Raw genomic sequence first — 25,019 nt, forward strand, 5'->3', positions numbered from 1 at the left:
CTTTTATCTCAAAATTGATCTACATACCTGAATTCTGTGGTAGGTAGACACATGACCTTATCCCCAAAATATGCAAATATTAATATCTAGAATTTTACAAATATAATTAAGATTTGGACTTTGAAATATGGGTATTATCCTGATTGAGTGGTCCCAGTCTAATCACTTAGGGCATTAAAGGCAGAAATACTTCTTAGTTGCAAGGAGAAAGGAGATGCAATGGAAGACGAGGCAGGAGAGATGAAACAGAGGGAAGTCAGCAAGATTCAAAGTATGAAAAGAACTTGACCCACAGTGCTAGCTTTGAAGATGCAGGGGGGCCTTGAGGCAAGGAATGCAAGAAGCCTCTAGAAGATGAGAATGACTGTTAGCTGATAATTGGCAAGGAATCGGGAGCATTAGTTCTATAGCTGCAAAGAGCAGGGTTTGGTGTCAACCTGCATGAGCTTGGGATCAGATTCTTTTAGGAGTTTTCCAATAAGAGCACAGCAGGTCCTCCTTTTTGTTTTGGCATTGTGAAACTTGGAGCAGAGAAGCCATTCAGAACTGTGAGATGCTAAATATGCATTGTTTCAAGTTGCTAAATTTGGTATGGTAGCAATAAAAAAAAAAAACTAATAAAATATGTAATACCATATGTTGACACAATTCATATATTTATTTACCAGGAAGTTGAATAATATCCACTTAAATAAATATATGAAAATTGTTACTAGTGGGTCGGATGGAAAGTGATACAAATATTAAGGTACATTTCAGAGCTAATACATCCAGTAAGAACTATATCATGTATTATACAGATTGGAGAAAAAGAGCCAAGAGACTGAGTCATTTTTGTTTTTATGATTTCAGTGTTCTATGTAAGAGACAGTAAAGATGATAGTGTTAATAGAATTAGACAGGAGAGTATGAAGTTGAAGGACAATATACATAATACAAAGAAATGATTTGGCTTCAGGGTGGATAAGAGGGATGAATGATTAAAAAAAACTATCAGGTTCCATTCCAGAATGGCAGTGCTATTGAACTAAATACAGAAATAAGAAAGTATTGTAGGTTTTTAAAGGCAAGTTATTTTCTGCTTAATGCATGCTGAATTGAAGTTGACATGCATTTAAACAGAGAGGCCCTTGAATCAGAAGTGAATGTAGATTTGGAGCTCAGTAAGAGTGGAGAGGAAGGATAGAAATTTAGAGGTCATTACCTTAGAGGAGAGTTTAGTGAAGCTATGGGACTTAGGCCAAGAAGACAAAATACCCAAAAATAGATTCTCAAAGGAAGAGGACGGGCACAAAATGTAGAAAACAAAAGGTTAGCAAGATAAGACCTTAATAAACATCAGGGAAAATGATGAAATTTAGTTTGGTGAATGACTTTATAGAAATTTGCTTTATTAGAGTAAAAGAAGTTAATGGAATTCACAGTGCTTCAACCACAGGGTACTAAGGAAAGAATAAGTGATATAAAAATAGATGTAGGTTTTGTTGTTGTTGTTATTGTTTTGAGAATTTGGCTTGGATACAGTGTTATATCTGTTAGCTATAAATGGCAATGAGATTTCAATATAGCAACTTTCTCAGCAATAATGACAGACAATAATGATGGGAACCATTATTCTTGAGATATAATACATAAAATAAAGAAGCAGAGTTCTGAAGTTAGGAAAGAAAGTTCAAATAGTTAAATAACATAAGACACATGTTTTTAAATGCTGTTGATTTTGTTTCTCACCAGTAGATTTCTGGAGAAGTCATATTCCATCAATAGAATGCTGGCATATAATATATGATCACAATCATATTAAGCTGGAAAACAGTAAAATTTCAAATAACATAAAATAATTATATCTTATTATCTTCTCATAATATTATTTTTATTACCTTTATGTTGGATCATTTGGATTTATTTCTCAAATTCATATAGAATTAATATACATGTATATATGTACAAATGTATATGTGTATGTGTGTGTATCTCCATGAAAATTCTTAAAAAGTTACAATACTACCAGATATCAAATACAGACATAGCTTGTTGTACTTCATTTTATTGTACTTCATGCAAACTATGTTTTTTACAAATTGAAGGTTTGTGGCAATCCTGTATCAGGCAAGTCTATCAGTCCATTTCTCCAACAGAAAATGCTCACTTTGTATCTCTGTATCACATGTTGGTAATTCTCACAATATTTTAAACTTTTCATTATTATATTAATTCATTATTAATATTATATTATTTTTATATTATTATAATAAAACAATAATATTATAATGTTATTATAATAATATATTATTATAATATATATTATTATATAAATTCATTATTATATTAATATGCATTATGGTGATCTGTGATCAAGGATCTTTTGTGTTATTAATTGTTTTGGGGCACCAGGAACCATACCATATAAAAGACAAACATAACAAATGTTCTGTGTGTTCTGACTATTCCAGCAACCAGCTATTCCCCTCTCTCTCTTCCTCACCTTGAGTCTCCGTATTCCCTGAAAACAACACTATTGAAATTAGATCAATTAAGAACCCTATAATGGCCTCCAAGTATTCAACTGAGAGGAGGAGTCACATGTCTCTCACATTAAAATAAAAGCTAGATTAGTGAGAAAGGCATGTAGAAAGCTAAGATAGGCTGGAAACTAGGCCTCTTGCACCAAATAGCCTAGTTTGCATGCAAGCGAATGCAAAGAAAAGTTCTTGGAGGACATTAAAATGCTACTACAGGGAACAAATTAATGACAAGAAAGCAAAATAGCCTTTTTGCTAATATGGAGAAAGTTTTAGTGGTCTAGATAGACTAAACCAGGCACAGCATTCCCTTAAGTGAAAGCATAATCCAGAGCAAGGTTCTAACTCTTTTCAACTCTATGAAGGCTGAGAGAATTGAAGCTCCAGAGGAAAAGTTTGAAGTTAGCAGAGTTAATGAGGTTTAAAGAAAGAAGTCATTTCCATAACATGAAAGTACAAGATGAAACAGCAAGTGCAAATTATCCAGATGATGTAAGATAATGAATGAAGATGGCTACAATAAACAACAAATTTTTCAATGTACATGAAACAGCCTTCTATTGTAAGAACATGCCATCTAGGACTTTCGTAGCTGGAGAGGAGAATTCAATGCCTAGCTTTAGAGATTCAAAGACAGGGTGATTCTCTTGTCGGATGATATTGCAGCTAGTAACTTTAAGTTAAAGCCAATGCTCATTTACCACTAAAAAAAATATTAGGGCCCTTAATAATTATGCTTAATCTACTCTCTCTGTGCTCTAGAAATAGAACAACAAAGCCTGGATGACAGCACATCTGTTTACAGCATTGTTTACTGAATATTTTAAGCCCACTGTTGAGATCTACTATTCAGAGGAAAAAAAAAAAAAAAGAATTTCTGTCAAAGCATTACTGCTTGTTGGCAATGCACCTAGACACCCAGGAGCCCTAATGCAGATGTATAAGGAGACTAATACTGTTTTGGTGCCTGCTAATACCATATCCATTCTGCAGCTCATGGATCAAGGAGTAATTTTGAATTTCAAGTCATATTATTTAAAAAATACATTTTGTAAGGCTACAGCTCTCATACATAGCAATTTCTCCAATAGATGAGGGTTAAATAAATTGAAATCCTGGAAAGGATTTGTTAGCAAAAGCTTGGCACTTTTCTCTAAAACCACATCAGAAGAACAAGGACAAGTGGTTGAGGAAAAGAAAACAAAGATTTATTAATTTGACAGCAAATGAGGAGGATGGAGACTCTGTCTTAAAATGCCATTGTCCTAACCATAAGCAAAAATACAGAGTTTTTAAAGGGAGGGTTTTCAGTTCTAGACTATTGTTGTTCAACTACAGTTGATGATTCTGATTGTCCCATCTCCACCAAAGACAATCCCATGACCTCTGCCCAGGCCCTCCACCTGAACAGTTCCCTTGAATCACCACCTGTAGTCCAAAGAACAAAAGACACTTTCCTACCCTCCCAACCACTGGCCTGAGGCAGGGTTGCAGGTTTCAACTCCCAAAATGAGTGAGGAAAGTTTTAAAGAGACATAAAACATGTTTTACCCTTTTTTCAGGCCATTCTCTCTGTTACATATTCACCATTCTAGATACCAGTAAGGACGTTCAGGATTCAGGGGAAAAGGTCAAAATATCAGTGTTAATAGGGTTTTGGAAGAAGTTTATTCCAACCCTCATACATGACTTTGAGTGGTTCCAGACTTCAGTGGAAGAAGTCACTGCAGATGTGGTGGAAATAGCAAGAACATTAGAATTAGAAGCGGAGCCTGAAGATATGAATGAATTGCTACAATCTCATAATAAAACTTGAACAGATGAAGATTTATTTCTTATGGATGAGCAAAGAAAGTGATTTCTTGAGATGAAATCTACTCTTGGTGAAGATAATGTGAGCATTGTTGAAATGACAACAAATGATATAGAATGTTACATAAACTTAGTAGATTAAGCATGGCAGGGACTGAGAAGATTGACTCCAGTTTTTAAAGACATTCTACTGTGGGTCAAATGCTATCAAACAGCATAGCATACTCCCAAGAAATATTTCATGAAAGGAGAGTCAATCAATGCAGCAAACTTCCTGGTTGTCATATTTTAAGAAATAGGTCACCCAAAACTTCAGCACTCACCACCCTGATGGTTGTCTTATTTTAAGAAATAAGCCACCCCAAACTTCAGCAACCACCATGCTGATCAGTCAGCAGACATCAATGAAGGAGCTCAGGAAATTTCACCCCAAAATATGACTCCTTGGTATAAAGAATATTTTTTTGAGATTGTTGCCAATTTTATTTTCTGCTTTAGCTTTTTCTAAATATTCTTCAAATATTAATAGCATGCCTTCCTCTTAAAACCATAAAAGTATATATCTATATATAAATACAAATAATGGATCTTATTTTTTTTTATTTCAGCATATTACGGAGGTAAAAATGTTTAGGTTATTTATATTGCCTTTGCCCCACTTGAGTCAGCACTTCAAGTGTGCCCATCCCCCAGATGGTATGCACCACACCTATTAGGTATTTTTTTTTTTTTTACTATGTTATGTGAGAATCATTCATCACTACTGTATCACTTTTCCTGCAGCCAGTTTGCTTTTCTTGCTGAATTACTATCTATATGTGTTTTTTTGTGTGTTGTGCCTAGATTCAACCAAAGACAGGGAGAACTCAGTTGCAACTCTGAAAATATTTTTTTAGACAGAGGATTTTTTTCTGTGATATGTTAAATGTCTTGTAAATGTTCTGCACAAAATAGGAGTTAGATCCTACTCTCATGAAGAAATATTACTGGAGTTTACACTATACTCCTGATTCAGCTTGAGGAATTAGGGCACCTGCTTTCATTAGAAGTAGTCAGCAATGGATGTTAATTTTTGCTGTTTTGTCCTGATAGCTATAATCACAAAACATCACCAACAAAGATGTCAAAATTAAGAAAAATATTTTTATTTGGGTATTATTATTTCAGTATATATTCCCTAAGTCTACTAGGTGAACTTTTCCAATGACTTTTGCAAAATAATTACATAGTCTTTGCCAAATTACACTATACTGAACCAAAACATAATGAGCATAAAATAATTCTTGTTGCTTTCAGCCTAAATTCAATTATTATGTGCCATAAGAATAATTATGAAAAGAAAATTTAATTCAATAGTATAAATGCACATATGAGGGCTGTCCGAATAGTATCCACAATGGCTGGATACTTGCTGGACAGCCCTCATATGTAATGCAAATACGTACATCTTTAGGAAGAAATATTAATTAGAGTGTCAGTGCTGATATTGCTTAAGTATTGTAAATAAGGAAGTCACTATGACAACAAACCCAATTGTCATAATTTAGTTCAAAGAAGGAATCATGAATGTACATTCATTAATTCTTTCAAAAATATATTTATTGAGTGCCTACTGTGAAAATAGTACTTTTCTCAATTCAACTTATACAGCAGAAATTTAGGCATGTAAAGTTTTGCACTCTAGAAGGGGAAGCAGACAACATATAAGTAGACAAATAAATATACAATATAATTATAGACTCTATGAAAAAGAATGAGTCAGGACAGAACACAAAGAAATATATATGACTAGTTGGGGGATATTGCTTTTCAAAGACACCTAAATGAAGTGATTTGTGCATCCAATATATTTGATAAAATAGTTTAGAGTATTTAGTTTGTGCAAAATATTTCCACTTTATTTGCTTGACAGATTAGTTTTTTTTAATCTCCTCATTAGATATAGTACTTATGCAATATAATAAAATATTTCTGTGTATTTAGATAGATTTTTTTCTTTTTTTATTTCATAGTATTATGGGGGTACAGATTTTTTGGTTACATGGATCCTTTTTATAATGCTTGAGTCATGGTTATAAATGTGCCCATCACTCTGATAGTGTTCACTGTACCTGTTAGGTAGGTCTTCACACATCCTGTCCTCCTCCCTTTCCTCTGCTTTAATACATCATCAACTAAGTAGTGAAAAATCATAGAACAATTATACTGATGGAGTAAAAGCAATGGCATAAAATTACAGGAACACTAGCTCATATGAAACCTATTGAAATCCGCTCAGATAGGAATGAGATATTTTGCAGATGAGCACTGGTACATTTATTTGATGGCAGCATTAACAAAAAGCATGCTTAATAACAGCATGTAAGTGTGAATTCATTAAGTTTGCAATTGCTGACATTCAAAATTTATTTTTAATGAAACAGGAAGTGGTTTACAGAATGTTCTCTTTTTCTATTGAAGCTCACTGGCTGTCCTGAGGGAAGGTGCTGCTTCACATTTTTCTAAGGAGAAAAGAAATCACTATTTTTTCATGACAAAGAAAATCCATTATTGAAATAATTATCTGATACAAGATGATTATACCAAATTGCATGGTTTGCTCTTTTTCACAAGATAAACTTGATTTGATGATTCAGTCTTGCAAAGCTAATACCTTGTTGAAGAATTCAGAATTCAATGAGAAAATTCAAACAAAGTTTGGGCTTACTTGGAATCTGAACTTTTATAATTTTGTGTGAATTAATTTAAAAGATAAGCAATGAAGTGTAAAGAACTTTTAAAGAACTCCGAGAACGTTTAAAGAATATTCTTGGGCATATAGAAATATTATATGATGTATTTGGAAATATGCAACCTGAAAAATAAAATAAACTCCCTTAGAACCTTTTTATCAACTCCTTCTAAATGGTAAATTTATTAATTCAAAAAGTGAGCAATTTAGACTTCAAATTTGAGGTCTAAATAAAAGACATTTTATTTCGGTTTTTAAACTTCCTTCCCCTGCAAACTGGGTATTTAATATAGAAATTGCATAGTGTTATAATTCATAATGATTTAGGATTAGATATATTTTTATGCCCAATTTGAAAATGGATTTCAATAAAATATATTTTATAATGAGAATATGATTTACAATGACTGACAATCAAGATATTCTTAATAGTATATATCTAAATATAAATAGAAACATAAATTGATTTAAAAATGCAACTGCTACCTAGAAAATCCAGTTTAAAATGTTAATGTCAAATAATTTTTAAAATAATTAATAATTGGATTTATAATAAACAAATATTAATATTTTTATTACATAAACATTTAATTACATAGAATATATCATTATCTGGCTAAATATGTGTGTTTTATATATTACTTTATTTTTGCTTTCCGCAGCAAGAAAAGTTTGGAAATCATTTTTATAGAAAATATGGAACCATTAAAGAGTTTGCAAAGGACCATATTTGAATGTAGACAGCTCTTTAAGGCTGGACAATGAAAAATCTAGCAAGGTGGGCATGACTGGAGGCAAGAAGAACAGTGAGAACTCTATTATAAAACTGTAGAGTATAAGTAATGAGAATCTCATTTATGGGGATAGTAATAGAGATATAGGGAAAGAGGGAAAGGACTCAGATGGGTTCAGATTTATTTCTGGAACAAAAGGTTTTGTTGATTGGAAGAAGGAAAAAAATATACACTGCTTTATAGTAATAAGCCATCAATATTGCCAAGACTGGTCATATAATTAATCATGGAAAAATCTAGGACAAGGAAAGTATTCTTACTAAACTAAACAATACAGCTATGTGTGTCATTTAAGTAGGGAAATGGTAGTGTTAATATTCTGACTCACTCAGGAACAATTTGCTATTCAAGAACTTTATCTTGAATATTGTTTGTGGTTTAATTAACATCTCAATAGTATTTTGTAGATTCCATTACCCTTGTTTTGTAGACAATAGAAACTGAAGCTGAGAAAGATAAGCAATCTGCCTACAATGAGAAAATCAACTAGTAGTATAACTGGGATTTGACTTATATTTAAATTAAAGCCCAAGCATGTGTTCTTGTCAACTTGTACAATATGTAGTGAATTTGATTTTCTCCTATCAAACCAATTTTCTCTCTGTAGGTAAAAGCCTACAGGAGTTTGTTGGAACATGTATTTCTTCACACATTCCTAAGAAAACACAAAAAATAAACATTTAAAATAAAGTTATAAATTATCTAGTCTTTTTTTTTCTAAATTAGGAGTTTCTCTTTTCAATAAAAGAATATATTTTCTTGGTACAGTGGCTTCCTTTTTCTATTCTGTCTGATTAAATCCTACACAACTATGAAGTCAGTTTGAGTTTACTCTGGGTCTTGAATACCCACTCTTTGATTAGCACAAGACAATGTAGTACTAATAGTAGTTAATTTTAAGGTTGTTTTTGTTTGTTTTATTTAGTTTTTACTCTATGCTTATTTTCTTTGTGAGAAGTATTAATAATTGGAAGCAGGTCTTTCTCTCTAATATCCTATCAAACAGGAATTCAACTAATATGACCTGATCTAAGAAAAAGTAATCCAATTTTTAGTAGTTTAAATGCTCCTTAATGTTTATAACATGTCCTTGCAATATTCAAATACTTTAATATTTCTGTGATGCCTGAGTTGAAAGAGAACTAGCATTGATTGTAGGGCAGAGGAAGGGCAGAGGAATTTGTAGGGCAGAGGAAGGGCAGAGGAATTTTTCCAATTATGGGGAATTTACTTGGGTGGGGCAATGAGCTAACTGCAAACCTTTGCTTCTGATCATTGCTTGCTTGCTACACTGCTGTATGGGGAATAATGGGATGAGGTCATTGAAGCATGGGTGACTGGCCCATCAGGCAATAGAGGGCAACCAACCCGCCAATTATTTCAAAAGGCAATAGTGGGCAACCAATCATTTTAAAGGTCAACGCATGATCCACGGGTGATCAGCTTGTGCACCATGGGGATAAAAGGCATGCTGTATTTCCGGTTGGGGTCCTTGCCTGCGAGAGTGGCCACTGCGTTGCTGCTCTAGGGCTTGGACCCTGGCTAGCCAGAAAATAAACCTCCTCTTGTGTGATTGCATCCTCAGTGACTCTGTCTCTCTGTCCAGTAATGCTGTGGGTATCCCGACTCTAACATGATGTCAATAGAACATAAGTTAAATTCTAGCTTCAACATTTTCTGGTTGTATGACCTTGAAAAAAATAGTTAACATATTTGTATACTATACCTATATTTAACATATACTTAAGCATATATTTATATTTCATTATCTGTAAATAGAATATTTTTACATCCTGAAGTTGAGTTGAAGACAAAGGGGATAACACATGAAAAACAACTAGTATTATCTCTTATTTGGTTCATTCTTGACAACATTAGGGAGTATGGTTAACCTCAGAGACAAAAGGACAAAAGCTTTATATGTCAAAGAATTTCTAAAGAACAAGACCAACCCCAAAAATGTCTCTAAAACAAACAAAAAAAATTGAGCTTATATCTATTATTAGTCTGAAGATTGGGGTGGGGGTGGGAGGAGTCAATTTTTATATTTCATCCTTAATTCTAAATGTTCTTTCTATTCTTTTTCTTCTCGTAAGTATTTTGATGGTCTAACTTTGCTTATAGAATTATTTTCATGTTTTGTCCCTCTTTAGGTACTAGCTACTAGCTACTATGAGGCTTACTGGTACTGTGTACAATGATAATTTGTATTCTCACCTCACTATTTGCCTACCTATTGCCAATTTTATAATGAAAGAAGAAAACATATTTTCAAAGCAAAAGAGAGTGTGAGAGAGGGGCAGGGAGTGGGGGTAGAAAGTACACAGATTATAGTAATGTCAGGTTCTCAAACATTACCTCTTTTCAAAATATGAGATAGTTCTCTTGAATATTTTGAAAGTCAATTAACTCATTTATATAAAGGCCTCTTATTATCAAACTCTTATTTACACAATAATATGGACTTCAACTGGTAAGACTGAAGCCATTCATATTTTCTTGAAATGCAAATTGGCTCTGGATTCCTTAAGTACACAATACTCTGAATCAGGCCATAGCACCTGGGATGGGAGGGGTGAAGAAATGGAAGCTCTAACTCAAGAAGAATATTTGGCTGCTGCAGTAGCAGTGTTCAAATGTTTCCACAAATACCAGTTTTCAAAAAAAATAAGTAAATAAAACATATTTTGTTCAATAAATCTGATTATTGAAGTGCTCAGTAATTGTTTTCTTAACAACTTGTTAGTAGCATTCCAAAAAATTTAAAACACGCTTTACTTGGCTATCTTCATTTCCATTAGGGCTAAATTTTGGCATTTTTCTTATAACTATTTTCTGAGAGAATATAAAGTAACCATATGTAAAAATGTTTTTAAAAAGTATACGTAAACAATGAACGTGAATATATATATATATAATAAACATGTATGTTGTCTTAGATTCCATTTTCTCTTTTTTTCCCATAAATTCTTAACAAATTGTGGCTTGCACATTAATTCTATCTATTTTGGACCCTTAAACTTTGTATAATAAAATCATTAATTCTAGGAGGCAATATTATATAGTTATTAAAAGTAGACAAACCTGGGTTCAAATCTACATTCTGCACTTATTAATTATGTAACTATTAAATAGCTGCTTCATAACTTTGAACCTAAGATTACATGTATATCTGTAGTCCTTCTGTGCTGCTATCAAAAAATATGTTAGACTGGGTAATTTGTAAATAATAGAAGTGTATTTCTCACAGTTCTGGTAGCTGAGAAGTTCAAAATCAACATCTGGTAAGGCTTCAGTCTCTGTGTCCAAGATTGCACCTTGAACAGTGGTCCTCCAGAGGGGTGGAACATTGTGTTCTTATAGGAAGGAAAGAATGGAGGGCAAAAAGGGTGATGGCTTTGTGAAGCCTCTTTAATAAGGCCTTACTCCCATTCTTGAGGGTGGAACCCTTATAATCTAATCACCTCTTAGGACATGTCTTCTAATACTGTTACCTTGGTAATCAAGTTTCAACAGATCAATTTTTGTCTCTGATTATCAGACCTCCTTATCTTAACTTAAAACTTTCAGTCCTTTAGCGAAAGCTTCATTTCCTAAATGTATTACAAATCAAAACAATCTTTAAACCCATCTATAATCCGTAATCTCCCCCTTCTCTTCAAGATGTTTTGCCTTTTGGGGCCAAACCAATGTATGCCTTCCATGTATTGATTTATGACTTTACAAGTAATTCCTGTCTCCCTGAAATGTATAAAACCAAACTGTAGCCCAGTCACAGAGAAACCACTTGCTCAAGGCTTCTTGGGCATGGCTGTGGGCCATGGTCACACATATTTGTCTGAGAATAAACCTCTTTAAATTATTTTACAGAGTTTGAGTTCTCCTCCATTGACATTATATATACCAGTATATTTACCATATGGAACTTCCCATTATCTCTGCTGCCTAGCGAGCTTTCTGGGAACCTGTATTTCACCCCATTCCTATTTTTAGCTATAGTTAAATAGATAAATTGAAGACCAAGGACTTGACCATGGACAAACCTTAAAATAACCAATGACCTATGTATTACAAACATGACATGAAAGCATAAACTGCCCAATCAGATTCTATCTCTTGGATATTTTCACTGAGAAACAACAAAAAATAAATCATCACAGTAGGGATAGAGGCAGAAGAGGAATAATGAAGAAAGACAAGAGGAAAAACCGAAGGCAAGCTTAGTAGCAGAAACTATAAATAACAAGAACAGTTGAGGTACAGAAAATATACAGACTAGAAAGTAAGAGGCATTTATCAGAAAAGAGGGAATAAGAAGCAGATTTAGAGTTATTTATTCCTACATGTAGCAGTTCCTGAACAGAAGCTCCAGCAACTACCTCTATTAAGGGGCATCTTGCTGGCTTGGATCCAGAAATAAGCATCACCCTCTACTAGTCAAGAATCACAGTTTTTCAATTCAGGCTTCAATAAACCAGTATGATTTGAGTTGATTTGAGGATGCCTACACAAAATAGCTCAATAATATCTAATTTGGGATAGAATTCAAATGGGATTTAAACCCCACACAACTTAAACAGTATAAATGTGTATTCCTAAAGGATTAGTCCATAAACCCATGAGATTCAAATTTAGCAGTTTCATTGTAATGTTAGTTGTTTTTTGTTTTTTTATTACTTGACTTTGATTTAAACAAATCATCAAAACTAGATAAAATCAAGTGAATGCTAATTAACCATCTTGTCAGACTACTCATCTTCAAGATATTTTTAAAAACTCCACCTTACATAGTACTTTCAGTCATGAAAAAAAAAACAAGTTATAATTTTTGGTTTTTTAATCCCATTTTATTTTCATTTTTATTTTAGAATATTATGGGGGTACAAACACTTTGGTTATATATTTATTGCCTTTGCATGGCCCAAGTCAGAGCTATTATACAAGTATTCCCAACCCCCAGAAAGTGTGTACTGCACCCATTAGGTGTGAATTTACCTATCTCTTCTTCCCCTCTCCCACCTACCCAACGCCAGATGAATATTACTTCCATATGTGCACATAAGTGTTGATTAATTAGTGCCAATTTAATGGCAAAAACATGTGGTGCTTGTGTTTCCATTCTTGTGATACTTCACTTAGAAGAATGGGCTCCAGGTCAATCCAGGATAATACAAGAGATATTAGTTGACCATTGATTTTCTTTTTGTTTTTTTTTTGTGGCTGAGTAGAACTCCATGGTATACATATACCACATTTTATTAATCCACTCATGTATTGATGGACACTTGGATTGTTTCCACATCTTTGCAGTTGTGAATTGTGCTGCTATAAACATTTGCATGTAGAAGTCTTTATTGTAGAATGTCTTTTTTTTTTCCTTTGGGTATATACCCAATAGTGGGATTTCAGAATCAAATGGTAGTCCTACTTTTATTTTTTGAAATATCTCCATATTGTTTTCCATAGAGGTTGTACTAATTTTGTAGTCCCATCAGGAGTGTATGTGTGTTCTTATCTCTCTGCATTCACACAAATATTTGTTGTTTGGCATTTTATGGTGTTGCTGAACTTTATAACCTTATTTAGCAACTAAAACAATTTGCTGTTTTTCAAAATCAGTTATCTGTAAAGAATGGATTTTATTGTTCACTAAGGTGGTTTAAAATAACCTGTTCTATACTCCCAGTAGCATATTCTCCAGAGGAGTTCTAGAAAATCTCATGTATCATTGAATTAACTCCCAAGTTACATAGGGTGACTAAATTGAAGACCATAATTTGGATGATATTTTAAAATTTTCTGCTTGAATCCTGTGCCTTTTATTTCACTGTATGAGGAGTTCAGAAGATTGAGTGAGGATACTATGTTTTCTTAAGATTTATATCTATGGTATTTTTTTTAATGTGTCAACAATGAACTTTACCTAATTTTGACACTCTTCTATCATGTCAACCAAATAATTTGTTTTATTACAATGCCTGGATTTAGCCAGCAGATCCTTCCAAATATCAATAATGTTAAAAGCTAATGCATATAGAATACTCTTGGTATTCCAGGTACCATTTTAAGCTCTTTGTTAATTCAAGTAATCCTTAAAGACTCATTCTGATAAGGTAACTGACACACAAAGTGTTAAGTAATTTGTTCCTGATTGCATACCAAGTAAAAAGTGAAGCCAGAAAATTTATAGATATAAATGCCTATAATAGAAAGGAAGAAATATCTATTACACATAATTTAAGATAACATCTTAGAAGCAAAAATAAAATAAAAGAACAAATAAAACCCAAAGTAAATAGAAGGACAAAATAATGAAGCTTACATTAGAAATCTAAATTGTAGACACATGGAAACAATATGGATAATCAATGAAACCAAAACCAGGCTCTTTGAAAAGATCAATGAAATTGATAAACCTTTAGCTACACTGACCATGGTAACAGGAGATAATATACAAGTTACCAAAATCAGCAGTGAAAAGAGGGCATTAATAAATCCTTAACAAAATTTAAAATGTTATAAGAGAATATTATGAACATTATTTCAACAAATGAAACAACTTAGATATAATGGACAAATTCCTGAGAAAACCTAACTATCTCAAAAGTAAGTAGAATTTGAATAGGTAAATATCAAATAAAGAAATTGAATAGGTGATCTGCAAGATGGCAGAAGAATGTTTCCCACTGATATCGACCCACAACAAAAATAATTTGGCAGCCATCAATTGACAAATGTGCTTTTGTGCACTCTGGGATCTAGGTGGAAGGTTATGAAACCTAGTGAAACCCAGGATTGAGGAGGTCCATTTTGAGAAGGTAGGTTCATGCCCAAGTGGCAGACTCATAGAGCATAGTCCTGGCTACAACCCAGAAAACAGCCTCATCCCCTGGTGTACACAAGCACAGCCCTCTTTGTCCTTGTTCTTGTCACCAGAATGCTCTGCCAAGAGACCTGGGAGAAACCTCACTTTCCTGTGGGTGTTACTGGATGATCTACCCAAATCTACACTTGAAATAAGGCTTTCAAGTTTAAAACAAAATTCATAACAATTAGAGAGAGGTAAAGCAGTCTTTATATGAGGAAGACAGGATCTTATTTTAAAAATCCTAAAGAATCTACAGAGATACTTCTGTGTAACTTCAATGATTTTACAGCTTATGAGACCGATATATAAAAATCATCATATCACTACATAATGAAAAAACATATTCCAAAAAATGAAATTGAGAAGACAATTCCATTTGTAATAGTATCAAAACTAATACAATGTCTAAGAATTAATTTATCAAAAGAACTACCATACCCATACATGAAAAATTACAAAACATTACTGACAGAAATTAAACAAAATATAACAAAACTGAGAGATACACCATATTTATAGAATGTAAGACTCACTATTGGATAGCAGTTTTTTCAATTTGATATATAAACACAGTGCAATCCCTATGATAATCTTGGAAGGCTACTCTATAGAAATTGTCAAACTGATCTTAAAATCAGTATGTAATTACAGCACGGGTATCAATTAAAACAGCTAAATGTATAATTCTGTGATTTCAACCAATGTTAATTTGGGCAATATTTGGAGATATAATTCATAGTTATGTAGAGTCCAGTATTGCTGCAAAATGTCTTACAATGCACGGGACCATCCCCCACAACAAAGAAGTATTGGGCCCCAAATGTCACTGATTTAGAGTGAGAAAATGAAAAACCCTAATTTAATTGCCTTAAGACAACCAGAATAATATCTCCATCCTTCCATACATGCTATCCCACTACAGCAAAATTACCTTGTAAGAGAAAAGAGAAAGCAACCTTCCACCCTTTAAGTACCTTAATGAATACTGCTAACTCTGGCTGTAAAAAAAAAATCTCTTTTTTATTATTACATGTCTTAAAACCTTTCTTCATTTCATGCACAGTCTCTTCCAATATTCAGTGAACTTTTCATGGTTATATCTTACCAGCATGACAGCTGTTTACTTTTGCATATGTCTACTTTAAAAAGCACTAAATATTTAAAAAAATAATTTTCAGATAATAACATTTCACATACTTATACTTTTGGGCATCTGTCTGTAGTCTCTGTATACTAAAAATATGTACTAAGAGTGCCTTAAAATGTTAACTTACTTTGACATTTCTGTCTACCAAAGTGCTGATTTATCATCTTTCTCCCTTTATATATGTATATTAAATAGCACAGAAGTCCCAAAGTACCTAACCCCTATTTAATTCAGATCTATGAGATTCTGTGCTTCTGGGCTTCTCGGAGAACAGATTACTTTGGGAAATTTAGTGTAAAAATGTCATAGTACAGTTGACCAACTATATCTATACTAAAATATGCAAATTTGATTTTCCTCTAAAAAGTGATTATTTGGCTCTGAGGTAAAATAAATTTATATTTATAGTATACAGATTTATAATGTGTCATTTTAATATTAACATCATAGAAAATGATATACCTCAAGTTTAGATATAAAAACAAATTCCTATCTTAGCTGACTGATAAAAATGAATGTGCTGTAACAAACTTTTAATAGGACATGAAATGGCATGGTAAGTACTTCCCATGGCCTTTTGCCACACACCGACTTATACTTTGAATCAAGGTTTGAATTGTTAGCCAAGAGAAATTGAAGCACATGATCAATATCATAACTTTTAATTTATGTCATGATAATTAGCTCTAACAAAAAGTCATCTTCTCTATATATATATCATGATATTTCCTTGCCATTATTATTATAATAATGGAGTTTTTTCACAGTTGTCTTTTCTTTATGAATAGTTGAGTAAAGTGCAGCACTTTAGAAATTATGAAAATGGCTGTGTCATTTACAAAACCTATAAGTTTCATTGATTGCTGCTTTCCTGCCTCATTCTATAGTTGGCTGAAATGTTACTTTCTTATTGATAAAAGTCTACCAGGAGGCATGGCAATAGGAGCTATTGATGAAATGTCTACGGAGGAAAATGTATTGTGATTTACTGTGAAATTCCACTTGGGAACCTGTTTTAAGACTTCACAGTTGAGAGGTAGCTTCATTTGTTTTCTCCTGCTTCTAAGCCAGTGTTTTATGCCATAGGTGATTGCTGCAGGATTTTGCAATGACAGTTTCCAAATTTGTTTCCTGCAGATACTATTGAGGAATATAGCCTCTTTCCTAACACTCTTTATCTTAACTGAAACATAAGTTTTCCTCAGAACCACAAGCATTTCTATCCTTTTTCCAGTGGAGGTTAATAATGGAAATAGCTGCCATCTTTTTGAGGGATCACTAGTGTCTAATCCACTACTCAGCATTTCATAGATAGTGTTGTATTTATCAGAATAATCATCCCTCGAGTTTGATACTATTATTCCAATTCTATAGAACCTGTGACTCAGAAGACCTAAAAACATGTTTGATGTTAAAAACCTAGTATGTGGGTTGTACAGAGAATCTGAGTTGTAAAACATGCTCTTAACCCAGTGGTTAAGAGCTCTTTGCTTACTTCCCGTATATCATAATGCCATGAAATGGAGGAAAAATCAGTATTCTCCAGGCCATTGCTACTGTTTCCTGTTTACTTTGCCTCCACCCTCATGCATTTTTTTTTGAGTCTTATGTAATTGTACTGAGCTTCTCTCTGTTAATTTATTGATGTCATCTATAAATCTCCTGGTCACTATCTATACTGAACCTTTGTCCTTGGCCTTGGATGACTTTAATAGCCATTTTGACAACCTATGTTATATAATACTTTGATATTAATATCTCTTACTGTCTCTAAGGCCCTGAAAATCCACCCCAGGTAACCATACCCAAGGATGTGTCTAGACTTTCTTATTGTTACCAAATGCTTTGGATTTGAAATATGAAACTCCAACATCTCACTCTTAACACAAGCAGTTGTTTTTCCATATCTATTACTTTTACTACTTCTTTTCTTTATCTCATTATATGTCATGTATCCTCTTCTTGTATCTTAATCTATTAACTCCATTTTTAAGTTACTTTCCTGATGTAGCAAAATCATAACATAAAAAAGTCTTCTATTAAATTTTAATAAATATGTGCTAGACACTTCATATGTTACCAAAACTGAAGATCATAGAGGTGAAGCAAAGCATCCAAATTCATCTAGGAAGTAAATGACTAAATAGAATAAGAAAACTTGTTACCTGTAAAGTCTTTTCACTGCACCATGTTGCCACTATGGCAAAGGTACAATTTTTAAATCATCATTCACATTTATTTTTTGGTAAAAATTAAATCATTATTCACCTTAAGAGGGTAAAAATTCTAGGATGGGGGGGAGGATAAAAAATAGAGATATTATAATAGGTTTTTTTGCCCTCAAAAAGCTATAGGACATACAGAGTCCATCAAAACAAAATTTTATGGAGGAAGCAAGTGAAAAAAAATATCTAAGAAGTTCACTTAGGGGATAAAAAGCTGTGGAGAAACACTGCTGTAAGGTCACATTTTCATGCTACAGCTGAGTCACTAGTGTTGCTTCTGTTTTATCTGTATTATTCCAGTCAATTCTCATTCTTATTCACGTTAACTTTTACTTCAAATTTTATTGTTCCCAAGACTCCTCAACCTCTCAGCAAACAAGTATATGCAAATACACACGCATGAATGCACACAGAATTAGTAGATAACCTCACATCTTACCTCATGGAGAAAATTGAAGTTTTAAATGAGATATTTCTCAATAGCTTACCCCTACTTACCTGCTATCCTCCTATATGAAACTAAACCAACCAAAAGCTGACCATCTGACAGAAAAGGAGAAATGCACCTCAGTGAAGAAAAAGTAGCTGAACCCAATGGATGAGTGTTTTTTTTTTTTATTCTTAAAAGAATGTGTAAGCTATATTACAAGCATTAAACTTAAAAATGCTTTGCTGTCTAAGTCATAAAATGTCTGTGATAAGCTGTTTGTACACAGGAAATTAAGCATTATAATACATTTTTTAAGAAAAATGGATTCCTTGATAAGGGATCTGCTTATGTCATTGGAATCTTTGTATCCAGACAAAATATATAAATCCAATATTTACTTAGCTATAAGATGTTCCACAAACCATTGATTTCTTTGGAAGGAAAGTGAAACTATCCTATTGACAAAAACACAATATTTCTAAGCCAAGTTGAGGTCTGCAAAATACTTCAGAATGGGAAGACAAGTGTCAATAGGTTTACTTCAATGTAAACATATAAGTTACTAATACACTGGAAACTAAACTTAGGTCACATTTAGTAGAAAAAAAAATCATGGCAAAGTGATTCCCCATTGACAGCAAGAGTGGATTTGAAGATCAGAAATTTGATGTCATTTTCCAAATAAATGACACTGAAGATATTTTAGAATTTTTCAGATGTTCCAAAAGTTAAATTATATTTCATCAAGATTGATTCATCCCTTTGAATTCCCCATGTTTGTTAATGGACCCTACCTCCACTATTTGTCCACATAAGAAACTTTTTCCTTTTCCTTTTTTCTAACTCTGACATACAACTGTAATTGTCCACATCAGTTGTACTATGCCTTTAACGTATACAACTTTGAATTTTTTCTTTTTTCTATTCTCATGACCACTCTCTTTGTTTGATGAACTTTCATCCTCCTTTCCTTATTTTACTTTTCTCCCATCTTATCCCTCTTCTTCAAATATCTTTACTATCTGAGTCATCTCTCAACAGAGTGATCTTTTAAAAGCATATGACTTGTCATGCATTTACCAATGACTCAATATGATGCAGAAGTAAATCTTAATACTTTTGTGAATGTCTGCTTTCTTTTCTCAAAACATCCTCTTTTCCACTTTATTTCTCTGCTTTGCAAACTCTGAGTCATATTGCAAGATATACGCAAGGTTTCACATAATAAAGCAAGTCTTGCCTAAGCTCACAAATATTTATTATAGAGCACATTCTATTACATTGTTCACGTTTACTTGCCTGTTAATGCACATAATATTCATATAGTATAAATCTCTTTGTGTATGCACCTGTAAAATACAATACTTTACCATAAAGTTCAATTATAACATAATACTTCATATATCATGGGTTTTTATGAACACTGAATGAGTTATCCATGCAAATTTCTGCTGATAGTGCCTGGTGAACAACATTCTATTGTTGTTGTTGTTTTAATTTTGTTTTCTTTTTTAAATTAATTAATTTATTTTCAAAATTGGCATAAATTGTATGTGTTTATTATGTACAGCATGATGTTTTGAAATATACATATATATAAAGTAGAATGGTTAAATATAGCTAATTAACAAATGTGTTATCTCATATCATTATCATTTTTGTGGTGAAAACATTTAATATCCACTCTTAGTATTTTTTAAGAATACAATATATTGTCATTTTTCTTGTAGTAGAGCCTGTGCCTTATTCATTATCATATCTCCAATACCCAGCAAGCATGGCACTTAATGAGTTCAATAACTCTTGAATGAATGCTATAATTTAGTAAGATTTTGCAAATTAAATTAAGAGATTTTAATGCAATTATAGTCAAAATATAAGATTTAGAGATATTGGAGATATTGTAGGTCAAATAAGGAATATTGTTAAATTATAGATTATTAAACATGATAAAATATTGCCCCCAAAAGTTGTCAATAGTCTATGCCTCAATGCTTCTATCTTATTTGATACAGCTCTTCAAGATAATATAAAATCCTAAATACTTAAAAGCTCTCAATACAAGAGTCTGGTCCAGCCCTAGACTAATGGTAGCCAACTCCCAAATCATAAGAATAATCATTGAATTTTATAACCTTTTAAAAAACCTTATTGACTACACTAAATAAATATCTTCATCCAAGACAAGGATGCCTAGCAAAATTCTTCAATTAAACAAATGTTTATGGTGAGTCCAATCTGTGTCAATCACTGTGCTTGGCATTGAGATAGTGGCTAAATAAACATGATCCTTCCAACAAAAAGATATGTGTTCATGGGAAAGACAGACAGACAGTAAACCAAAATAGCTCTTTCCTCTAAAATATTTCTCAAATACAGACCTTACAAACAAGATATTCATAGATTCACAGAGGGCATATGTTATTATTTGTTATTTATCACCTTTTATCTTCAGAATTTTCACCAGAAATCATGTTCAGAGTCTTAACCAGAAAATCATACAGACAGCATTCCAAGATGCCATACAGTTCCTGGAAATAGATTGTTAGGTGCTTTAATGATGGTGTTGGTGTGTGTATTGAATTCATCATGAACTTATACTAGAGCAACAGCATAGGTTTTTTTAAAAAAAAATTTCAGAATATTATGGGGGTACAAATGTTTTAGTTACATAAATTGCTTTTATACCATTTGAGTCAAAGTTTTAAGTGTTCCCATCCCCCAGATAGTATGCACTGTACCCGTTAGGTGTGAATTTACCTATCTTCTACTCCCCACTCCCAGCTGCCCAATATCCAATGAATGTTACTTCCATGTGTGCATGTAACTATTGACCAATTAGTTCCAATTTAATGGTGAATACATGTGGTGTTTGTTTTTCCATTCTTGTGATACTTCATTTAGAACAATGGTCTGCAGTTCTATCCAGGTTAATACAAGAAATATTAGTTCACCTTTTTATAGCTGAGTAGTACTCCATGGTATACATATAACATGCTTTATTAATCCACTCATATATTGATGAGGACTTGGGTTGTTTCTACATCTTTGCAATTGTGAATTGTGCTGCTATAAACATTCAAGTGCAGGTGTCTTTTTATAGAATGTCTTTTTTTCCTTTGGGTAAATATCCAATAGTGGGATTGCTGGATCAAATGGTAGTTCTACTTTTAGCCTTTTGGAGTATCTCCATACCCTTTCCATAGAGGTTGTACTAGTTTGCAATTCCACCAGCAGTGTATGAGTGTTTTAATTTGAAGTTAAATATATTCTGAGCACTAAAGGCTCATTAATGCCCTTTGGGTAACTTGTCTCTGGGCAAAAACATGGCAATCAATGAGCTCAAGTCACTCTCTGCAGTTCCTGTAATGGCTCAACCTGAACTTCCCATGTGTCAGTTGCCTGATAATGGATGGCACTGCTGCAGAGAAAATTTTTCTTCACCTGTAGCCGCTCACTCAAGTTGGCCATGCTGGATCTCTTACTTCTAGGAAAGAAAATGTTTCCTTCTCAAGATTTCAAAGTCCCTAAGCTGAATAAGTGATGGCCAGTCACAACATCTTAATCTCAGTTGTTCCGCCTGTTGGTCTTCAACATGGTATACAGCAAACATTGAGAATATTGTCTTCATGGGTCAGAGGAAAGAGTCCCCTAACACACTGGATCTCACCAGAGCTGATTGTACTGCAGAATCCAACTCTGAAATCAGACAAGGAAGTAGCCACCACTCCTTATGTGAATGCATTTTTCTTTCTGATCTCATCAGTGACATTTCCTATGCTTTGGATTTTTATAAAGACACTATGAAAATATTACAGCACACATTACCTACCAGATGGAGAGAAAAGCCCTTCTAAAGTTTTAAAACAACACTAAGTCTGGCAATCAAGAAAAAATGTAAGCCACATGTTTGGTGGACAGCCTTCATAGACTACTCAATTTGAGAGCAATGTTTACCACTTTTCTATTTTCAATCTCTAGTGTTTGGCTTATATTTACTCTGGCTCATTTAAGTTTCAGAAGTTTCAACCTGACCCAGCTGGAATCCCCCAGTCCTCTGTGCTGACATAGCTCCTCCGGACTTTATTTCAGGAATGAATGATTGGACAGGGAAAAGGAAGGATGAAAGGATGTCAGGCTCAGAACATCCAACCATGTATTATAAAACGTTGAATAGGGCTAGCTAGCTGTTAACCCTAAATAGCCAAGTGATTTTACTTCAGAAGTTGTCATACATGTGACTCCATCAAATTCATCTAATAAGTAATCATTTGGGTCCATTTAATAGAGGCAGAAAAACTCCTAGGAAGGTTAGTCAAATGCAGACATTTTACTCTAACTTGGGTTTTATTCCATATTTAGTGTTCTTTGCACCATATCAGATACCCACCAATAGTTGAAGTTCTGAGTTCACATATTTTCTGAGCAATAAAATTTTATATTGATGTTAATGTGCATATTTCTAAGATATACTTACAACATAAATTAATTTTTATCACAAAGTGAACATATTTTATCAAAACTGTAAGTATATTTGTCCTTATTAGACAACATATATGGAAAGCAACCCTTATTGTGTATGTGTGTATGTGTGTGTATACACCCACATGTACACACACATTTTTTGTGTATATGTAAAATATATATATATGTGTGTGTGTGTGTGTGTTTGTGTGTGTGTGTGTGTGTATGGCATTAGGCTTTACTGTATAAGAGTTTCTCATATATTTAGTTCAACTTCTCCTTTGGTAGATGAATAAAAAGAGGTTCAGATTAAGTGATTTACAGTTTATCCAACTAATAGGCGTAACTGACAGCTTAAACCACAACTCTATAACTTTATTTATCTTTCTACTATATTTGAGCCTTTTTATATTTTCACAGAATGTTCATGTATAAACAACATTTTACACAAAGGGAAACATACCTAGAATGAGAGAGAGAGATTCATTTTTGTCGCTATCATATGGTTAATTATTGACAAGAATAGCACTAAAACCTAACAGAAAATCTACTAGGCTGAGTGACCATAAGCATGTCATAAATGAAAAGTTAGACAAAATGTTTATTTTCTGTGTCCATAATTTTATGATTTTTAAATTTGGAACATGGGGAAAATTTACAGGCTGTCAGTAATTTTCACTTTCAAGCCTCCACCACAAAATCATAAATAAAGATTGTTTGAAAAATATAATCGTCATAATTCTGGAATGGTCTAATTAAGTGTTCACAGTGTCTAAATATTTTTTTCTTCTAGGCCACGTGTTTATCTGGGTTTGTTTGTATGTAACCACATCCTACATCCTAGCCTTATTGTCTTGATCAAGTACCGACAGATCTGACTAAGACACAGAGAAAGCATTTATAATCTTTCAGTTGCTATACTTACCTCTAGTATTTGCCAGAACAAATGCAGCTCTAGTTTAGAGTTGTGGTCATATTTATCATCAAAACACTATTTATTCTTTTAAAAAGTAGTATCTTAGATTTTTACTGAACAGAGTTAGTCTTAAATAAATCTAAGAGAACATTTGTTAAGATAGCATATCTGCCCTTCTTTTCAATACCTATTTTCTTAGGTTGAAATTTGCTTTAATAACAGCAGAAACTTGGATTTATCTGTAATAATAGCTGATGTCATTGAAAGAAGGCAGAACACAACAAAGAGGATTAGTGTTATCCTGTCTCTTATTTTAAGTAGCTGTATAACCTCGCAAAGTACATGTTGGTTTTGAGGGTCTTATTGCTTGTCATGTCTAGAAAATATGCCGATAGTGTTAAAATAGATGTGAATAAAATGTTTTCCCTCCAACATTGCTAACATCTGTAGAGTGTTTCCTGTGAACCATGTATTCTTTATGTATTCTCTAAATTTTACATACACAATCTCATTTAATCTTTACATAACTCCTTAAAAGTGGTTGTCACTTCACAGATATAACTATTGAGGATCAGAAAAGTTAATAATTATCTGAGAGTCACAGAAATACAATGTAGCAGAACAGAGATTTATGCTTACATATCTCTGAGAACTGAGTTTTCTCCCTTACCATACCCAGCCCCAAACATCAGGGAGATTTTTCATTACATGTAAACACTAAAACACACAAGAATAAGAGACAAGAGTATTAAAATTTAAATCTCCCCCTCCTTGTCAGAAAATGGAAACCAATGCTTATATGTTCAAATGATTGGAAACATATTTGAATTACTGCAGATTCCATATTGCATAAAAGTGATATAAATAAAAGCTTTGTATTTTCATTTCTTTCCAAATTTAACAGGGTCTCCTAATTACTAAGACATTACTGAAACATATCTCAGACTAGTGAGATTCTCAAATCTTCTTGCCTTTTAAGAACATGAAGAAATGTAGCATATTCTAACTGAGGTTATCTTCTTTATGAATTATTTAACTACTTATATGCTTAAATCTACCTATACTTGAAGATCTTTGAAGCCATACTGTCTAGCATACTATAAATGTAGT

At 32.9% G+C, this 25,019-nt stretch overlaps 1 long non-coding RNA gene and 1 pseudogene across 1 annotated transcript in view; one reads left to right on the forward strand and one right to left on the reverse strand.

The window, feature by feature from the left end:
* LOC105854896 (uncharacterized protein KIAA1143 pseudogene) overlaps positions 1-22,000 on the reverse strand; it is a 29,924-nt pseudogene extending 7,924 nt beyond the window's left edge.
* LOC105854901 (uncharacterized) overlaps positions 1-25,019 on the forward strand; it is a 455,854-nt gene that overhangs the window by 243,889 nt on the left and 186,946 nt on the right. The gene's annotated exons all lie outside the window — the stretch shown is intronic.

Source organism: Microcebus murinus, chromosome 4, assembly GCF_040939455.1.
Source record: "Microcebus murinus isolate Inina chromosome 4, M.murinus_Inina_mat1.0, whole genome shotgun sequence".
Taxonomy (NCBI): domain Eukaryota; kingdom Metazoa; phylum Chordata; class Mammalia; order Primates; family Cheirogaleidae; genus Microcebus; species Microcebus murinus.